An 8750-nucleotide genomic window follows, 5' to 3' on the forward strand; every position below is an offset into this window, starting at 1 on the left:
AATGTTCAATAAAAGTGCCTTTGACCCAAACAAATTGCAATTAATTTATGGACTTCTTTTGAAAGTGCAACTACATTCAGTCTGTCTATCCAATAATCTCTTCTTATCAAGATATTTTGACAACTACTGTCTTTATTGTCTAGAGATTTGCTGCTGATATTCATCCTAAAGCAATTTTTAATGTGTTTTTTTTTAAATGGCCTGTTCTGTCAATCCTAATCCCTAAATAAAAACCAATGTTTAGGGTTAGTGCAGGAAGTTTTGTACACTTTTATGTAGCAAAGCGGGAAGTAGGGGTTTGGAGTGTTTTAATGGTCGGGTAAGGTACTACAAGATATGGCTGGGCGTTATGGAGAAAATCAAATATAATGATATGTTTGACCGAATACCTCGATATCGACTATGTTGACTATTGGTGATTTCCCAAAATATTTACACAATGAGATTTTTGATAGATAATCATCAGTAATGTGGATATAATGACCAAGTGGGTAAAGGCAAATAATAGAACAGCTACAAAAGTCTGGTAGGTTCAGGAAATGACATCACTTTACTGTAATGCAGCCTTTAAAACCAGGAAATGACACCACTTATGTCATATTACGATATCCAAAATCTAAGACGATATCTAGTCTCATATTACGATATTGATATCTTATTGATAGATACATTGCCCAGCTCAACTGCAAGGTCTCTTGTACCCAGCTAACAAGTAACGAAGGGCGTGATGCTTGCTCATTCTCTGTGTTGGTTGAATTTTTGACCCATTTCAAGTGTTTTCAATATTTTGTTCAAGCAGCTATTCAGGTTTTAGGCTGGGTGACTCCTAAATATCCAATAGTGAATCTTTACATTACACGTCAGCCATACAGTATATGAAGAAACGTATTTTTAGGCAGTCATGGAGGCTTCAAATCAAATGTCATGTCAAGTTTTTAGGCTGGCTGATATTTAATATGACATCATAAGTGGAGCATCCTTAATAAGCCTTTCAGTGCTCCATATATGGGCACTGAAAGTCAACAATGCATATGTGGGTGCAGTCACTGTTGTTTGCTGATCTGTCACTTGAAGATGGGTCGGATTTAAATTTAAACCAAATTTAGGCTGTCTCCCTTTGACAGTTACACACTCATTGTCTCTCTCTACCCAACTAGCACACATTAACACACACGTTTTGCTGTACTCCCACACAGAGAAAGTATGTGGGCTACAAAAGCAAACTGTATCCAGTGTGGGGTTTTTTCTTGATGTCTGTGACAATTAAACAGTGAGGGAAATAATTGTATACTCTCTCACATTAAACAGTGTAACCTGAGTAGGAATGCTCTAATGTGAACTAGCTTGTATTTTGAGGACGATAACCATGATGCTATATTGTCAGAAACCTATATCGTCACTGGATCCACAACTTCTAATTCCAGATTCAGAGAGCAGTTCCATTGTATTTGAACTTGCAGGAAGTTCAATTTCCAACTTTCTAAAATCACCTAAATGCAGCATAGATTCTGTTTTGTACTGAAGACCAGATAAGCCTTAATACTATGTTATGACCTGATAATGACATAATTATGCTGGGTGTCAAAGGCTTAGTTTTCTTAAGATCCAACACTGACAACATCAGTCATATTACAGTAGGTATGTTTTAGGGACAGTACAGGGATTTCCCCGGGTTGGTGCTGCAGTAGGCAAAAATAACTGTAATGGGTTGATGTCAAATACAAGTGATGACATAACTTTCTTATGCCTGATAATTATAGATGATTATGACATCAGACTCTGGTGAATTTTCAAGAAGTAATCGTAAGAAGACAATCTTGCTTATGTTGAGATCCATAACCTTTAGCCATGCTAGCAGTGTAGCTCGAGGAACGACATTGTTGGTCGGTCAGTTCAGCACTGGGGTCCAGACTGAATAAATATCAAGTGTATACCACATCCAATGTGGTACACACATTCACTTTCCCCTCCTTCTCAGCCTCAGATGTAGTTTGTACTTGGTTCAAAGAAGGGGTATGTTAACTAAAATGAGCTTGACACCCCTGTCCTAGCCTAAATAGCCTGGCTCCACCCTCCTACGTACTTCAGCTACATTTTCTTTCAGTACACCGTCTGGGTTTGGGTTACATGCATCGGTTTCTGGTAGGAGTCTGGTAGGACCGGGCTAATGTACAATAGTCTGGTTGGATTAGGGTAATGGATCAGAGTCTGGTAGGATCAGGCTGATGTACCAGAGTCTGGTAGAACCAATGTAAGGGATCAGAGTCTGGTAGGACCAGTGTAATGGACCAGAGTCCTGTAGGACCAGTGTTATGAACTTGAGTCCTGTAGGACCAGTGTTATGGACCAGAGTCTGGTAGGACCAGTGTAATGGACCTGAGTCTGGTAGGACCAGTGTAATGGACCAGAGTCCCGTAGGACCAGTGTTATGAACCAGAGTCCTGTAGGACCAGTGTTATGGACCAGAGTCTGGTAGGATCAGGCTGATGGACCGGAGTCTGGTAGGACCAGTGTAATGGACCAGAGTCTGGTAGGACCAGGCTACTATACCAGAGTCTGGTAGGACCATGCTAATGTACCAGAGTCTGGTAGGACCGGACTAATGTACCAGAGTCTGGTAGGACCGGGCTAATGTACCAGAGTCTGGTAGGACCGGGCTAATGGACCAGAGTCTGGTAGGATCAGGCTGATGTACCAGAGTCTAGTAGGACCAGACTAATGTACCAGAGTCTGGTAGGACTAGGCTAATGGACCAGAGTCTGGTAGGACCGGGCTAATGGACCAGAGTCTGGTAGGACCGGACTAATGTACCAGAGTCTGGTAGAACCGGGGTAATACATAAGAGTCTGGTAGGATCAGGGTAATGTACCAGAGTCTGGTAGGACCAGGCTAATGGACCAGAGTCTGGTAGGACCAGGGTAATGGACCAGAGTCTGGTAGGACCAGGCTAATGGACCAGAGTCTGGTAGGACCAGGGTAATGGACCAGAGTCTGGTAGGACCAGGCTATAGCCTAAAGGCATTTGCTTTAAACTATGTCAAACATAATTTGAAACCTTTTCTCTTCACACCTGTCCAACGTTGGAATTGGGGGGGCTATCCAACAACTTTTGTAACTTTCTGAAAGTGAACTGAAAGTGACATAATTAGACTTCAAGAAAATATGACTACATACCCTTATTCTGCGAATCACAGTGGCACTGGGATTCATTTGAAATATCTTGTAATGGTGCGGGACATCCCTTACTCTTTGGTCTATTCATAGACACCAGCTTTTAGTTCCATTTTTAAGTGTAGGGTACAATCACCAGAACTAATCTTGCTATGAGCTACAGAGCCACCTTAAACTACATCCTTTTATTTTTTATTATTTGTAAAGTATAACAAAGAATGCAGTATAAAAACCGGATTAAGGACTATTTGACCTGCTACTGAACTCTGATCATTCCATTATCAATCATGTTTCATGTAATGCTTAATTTTTATGTGGGACTTTTTCATGCAGCTGTCTCTGCCAGGACCCCCTTTGAGAGATTCTGAATCTCAATGGGAATAGTGGTGGAAATATTAAAAAATAATAAAATAAAAATCCTTTTTGACTGGTGTTTACATGCTCTGGTATGATTGTGTTTACCCATTATGCCCCACACTATTTCACTCAGCCTCCGCTTTACTAGTAAAAACTAGCAGTGAAAAGGACAATCCTTGTAAAAATGGAGTTTTCTCTCTGTGTCTTTTCTATCTCTTCCACTTCTTATCCTCATTTTGATCACACAGTCTGAAAGACACACACGCACACCAACACAGACAGCTTCAGGGCATGTGTTAAATGAATAGAGCTGTTATTGACAGGGTTTATTGACTTGTGCGTTGATTAATGTCAATGATGTGTGCGTGAACGTGACACTCTGAAGCTATTTAAACAGTTGTCTCATTAGTCACACCTTGTGTTCGATGTATAGACACGGAACTACAGGACTGAAAAGCAGAACTGACGATATATCAGTGCCCTCCTTTCACTCTCATCATTTTTATGATTATTTGTAAGCCTACTAGTATCAGTAGACAAGTATAAAACACAAGTAGCAGTGATAGTTGAACAGCATTAGTAAGTCCTGTGAAAAAAGCAGAAAAAATTACTTTTGTTGTGCGTACTGTGAGTAAAACTCATGAAAAGTGTAAAAGGTAAAATGACAAAAGAAAGAATAAAATCAACATTATAGGATATTAAATCAAAACCACAAAGAAGGTTACAGTTGTCAAAAGACATTTTTAAAGTGGCTATATGTAAATTTCAGTTTGATTCTAGCGACCCCTTTGGACAAAAGTGGTAGTGTTTTCACCCCGCCTCCTGCCGTAAAGCTCTTTTAGTAATAATACTTATATAATAACATAATACTTATTCATTCCAGCATCCTTTGCACTATGCTCCATAATTAAAATAGTTAAAATTTTTCATAAAATAATTTACTCCTGCACACTTTACACTCTTCATTGCACTATTGCCTCAACTTGTCTACAGTGTTTCTGTTAAAGTGTGTATATATTACTGTGTATATGTAGTTTGTTTTGTTTGGTATGAGTAAGCACACTGTGAGAAATGTATAATCCAAAGAAAATTCCTTGTATGTGTCCTCATATCTGGCAAATAAAGCTGATTCTGATTCTTCATGGGGCTGTATTGCAATGTAGATGCTGAGTTAGTGTTACCAGGAGGTCATATAGTTGGGATAAATATATGGCTCAGACAGAAAATCATTTATTTACAATATAATAGTTTCATTTCATTTGCATCATTTCAAGTGTTACATACTGTAACTCAGCCCACTTTGGATGTCTCGTGAGATCAACCGGGTATCACTGTCACCGGTTCACGTCCAAATTGAAAATCAAAACACTTTGTTGACGCTTTTTATCAGTGTTTTTAACTTTTTCTTACGTTTTTGTCCTTTTTTCCAACACTTTTGATGTTTAACACTACATAACACTAACTTCTTAACTTCAGTTTACAGTTATTTTTGAAATTTATGGTCAATAAACCTCATTTATAGGAAATTATACCTAATGTTTGAGTTAGAAAAGCAGAAATTAGGAATTATTTAGACTAAAATGAAATGAATGGATGTTGATGGATAATCACAGACTGGAATATGTCAACTTTTACTCAATACTATTTCAAAACCACTTCAATTTGTTTTCAAATGCTATAAAATTGAATAAGAAACCCCAGAATTAATGAAAGTAGAGATTTGTACTTGCAAAGAGCTTTGTGTGGAATCAACCATGTTATTTTGGATTGTTAAAAAGAACATTGAAATAGGAAAACGGGTCAATTTGACCCCTGAACAACATGTGGATTAAGACAGAATTGTAGCATCCAACGTAGTAATAACTTAGATTAATAGAGCACATTTCATTAAACCCAGAGACGCTTTTCACAAGTACAGGGGGACAAGGGAAAAGAAAATAGTAAGTCTCCAACTGTTGAAAGCCAGAGCGAGTGTCACTCGGGTTTGGCACGTCATCTTTCACTTTCCCTTTTATCTTTTCTTTTCATTTAATTTCCTTCTTTTCTGTGATGGCCCCAGTATCAGCCCTAACTACAACAGATAACTTCTAAAAGAACATTAAAACACAATTAGGCCTATATAAAGAACGTTTTACCAGCATACTCACTAACACTGGCTTTTCCCGTGTTACACCAAAATCTGTGACCCATCAGAATGTGTTACCATAGCAACGTCTATCTGCTGTAAATCATGTGACTCTGCAGGAAAAAATCAGATCCCGAGAAAGGTATTAATAAAAACTATATAAAAATATTATTTGCTGTTACCGGTCATTAATGATCGTCACATGAAAAACCATAACTCAGAATAACTGAAAACCAAAACTGAAATTAGATGTGAAAAACATAAAGATGATACATTGACTGTATCAAATGTTGGCCCCCTGCTCACATAATGTTAGCTCCTATATGGCCTTACATATTTCATTAATGAAGTGACATTAACATTGTATAACATACATCAGGCTATTTGTTCACATTTATGTATGCATCTTTTGAAACACTAAAATATAATACATTTTGGAAATGATACAAGACGAGAATACAGCCAGTCTAACGGCACTGTGACGCTGTGCTTCGAGCTAAATGCTAACGATAGCATGCTAGCATGCTAATGTTACTGTAAGATGTTGGGACATGGGGCGCCTGGTTAGCTGATATGGTAGAGGCTCAGTCCTCGCTGCAGCAGCCGCGGGTTCAACTCCAACCTGCTGCCCTTTGCTACATGTCATGTCTCCCCTGTCATGCCTAAACTGTACAATCCACAGTACAATTCTTTTTTTTACTTTTCATTAGGAACCACACTCATCATCTATAGAGACTAGATACCTGGACAAAATTTCTTCCATCCAACTGTTACCAAGATTTTTCAGTAAAAGACAAACATGTCAACTTGTTGGTGGCGCATTAGAAAAAGTTCAGTAGGATTTCATTAAGATTAATTTCTTTGTTGAGTGTTAATGTCTGTACCAAATGCCATGGCAATCCAAATAGTTGTTATTGATATGTCAGTCAATTGGTGAAGCAACTGACCAACCCACACTGCCAATACTCATTCAAAAAGACAATTGGAGTCTTTAAAAGGTTGGATTTACCAAATTTTTTTTAATTAAGGCATTAAGATACATTTGCAAAAGATGTTTTTTTATTTCTCTTTTTAATCAACTTTAGCATGGGTGTGTAAACTTATTCTAGCCACTGTACACCACCAACCATGTGTGTACCTTTTAGAATGCCCCTGGTTAGAATCTACCATAATTTTTCCAAAACAGATAGCAAGATTGTGCCGTGATGAAGGATATCTCTGCACATTGTGGAGTTATACATCCTTCAATGAATGAAAATGGGATTTGTTGTGCTACCTGATTGCTGAGATAATATCTCAAGTGGATAAAAAAATGAGTGTCTATATTCTGTTGTCAAATATTTGGCTAAATCTAGTGTTTGTCAACCAGCTTTGGCAATATGGTCCGGACCGGTTGTTCTTAGCCATCCGTCCTCTGATGTGAAGAATCTGTGATAATCTGCTAAAATGTTTTGCACTGTTTTCATTCTTAGTTCCATTGTTGTCAGGATGTAGCAGTGGGGTCAGTAAAAGGTTCCTCTGTACATTTGACTTTTTAAAAGTCTCACACCCCAACCTCAGTAATAAACCTATATTTAGATTGCAACATGACAGATAGTGTGATGTGTCTGTCTGTCAACTTCCTCCACCCACAGAGGGACTTTCATCAGATTTAAACCAAACAGGACGATAGATACAGAGTTGCTTTGGTAAAAAAAAAACTAAAAAAAAAACTTTTTATTTCCATGTCAATCAAGCAAATTGAATTCAAATCGAATTGAGAGGGAGAAAGAGAAAGGCGCAATTCCCACTGAAGCCACAGGAGGGCACACGATTCCCCCGGGAATAAAACGCATCTTAGATTGTCTAATTATGGAGAAAACATTAGGTTGTATTTGCAATAGCAGCAATTGAAAATAACCATAGGCCACAATTTGATTGAATCTCCATTTCGTGACATGGTATGACACAGCTTTGTTTCATTTCCTCAATAAATATAATGTAATGACACGCACACACACTCACACACACCCGCACAAACACTATGTCACTTTACACACATACAGTACATTGTATGTTTTTTCCCGAGTAAATTATTTTTTAATCTGTATATGCTTGTTTTTAAATGTCGGTTTACATGACTTTAAGTGCTGGTTTTATTGTAAAGGGTCCTTGGGTACCTTGAAAAGCGCTCTATAATTAAAAAATATTGTCATTATTATTGCTTATTATTATTATGTAACAACACCATGCTGATGCATAGTACATTTAATGTTTTTTAAACAGAAAATAAATTGAATCTGTCCTCGTTTATGTGGACCACTCTTACCTTCAGAATTAATTTGAATGTTTTCTATGAGTTTATTTCACATGGCCCAGCAACGCCGCCTCTATAAATATTAATTTCCTCTCGCTGACTGTAAATACCTCTAAGTGGCTATATTTAACTCCTCGGTGGACCAGATCTATTATTTCCTAGAGCATAGTCAAATCAGACTGACAGAAGTTTCCGAGCCCATGAAGCCTATCGCACCCAAAGGAGTAAATTCCGCTCCTCTGTCCGTCTCATTTGATTGTGGTTATGCCAGGGCGGTCTCTCTCTCTTTCTCTCTTTCTCTCTTGTTCAGCTCGGTAAGACTCGTCACTTTCCGATGATCATATATTCCGGAATCGAAACCAAATATGGAGTATGGGGGGTGTTCCCCTTCTTACCGGATTCAACCTTTTATGGGTTGAGAAGCTCAACCGGAATTCCTCAATTGATATCAGAACGCGATTACATCAAAGATACCCCAGAATGAATGTCAAAATGAACAATATGTAAAAGAAACTTTAAAAAAAATGAGAGCTGTCTTTGCGCACTGTGGTATAGTCTGTTGGGGTGTTGTTTTATGGTAGTTGGTCTCTGTTTTGCAGCGAGTGGAAAAGGTCCGTTTTATCTCTCCTGGAGCAGCGGGTTCTCCATTGACAAGTGATTCCCTTTGAAATCGTCACGGAGCCTCCCAGCCAATCAGCGTCGGCAGCGCCTCTCCCTCTCCGCTCTCATCGCCCTCCCACTCCATGTTTGGGCAATGACGTGTCAGCCGCATTCAAAAGGTTCCCCATATAAACATACTAG

The sequence above is a fragment of the Etheostoma cragini genome, chromosome 21 (assembly GCF_013103735.1).
Source record: "Etheostoma cragini isolate CJK2018 chromosome 21, CSU_Ecrag_1.0, whole genome shotgun sequence".
Classification (NCBI taxonomy): Eukaryota; Metazoa; Chordata; class Actinopteri; order Perciformes; family Percidae; genus Etheostoma; species Etheostoma cragini.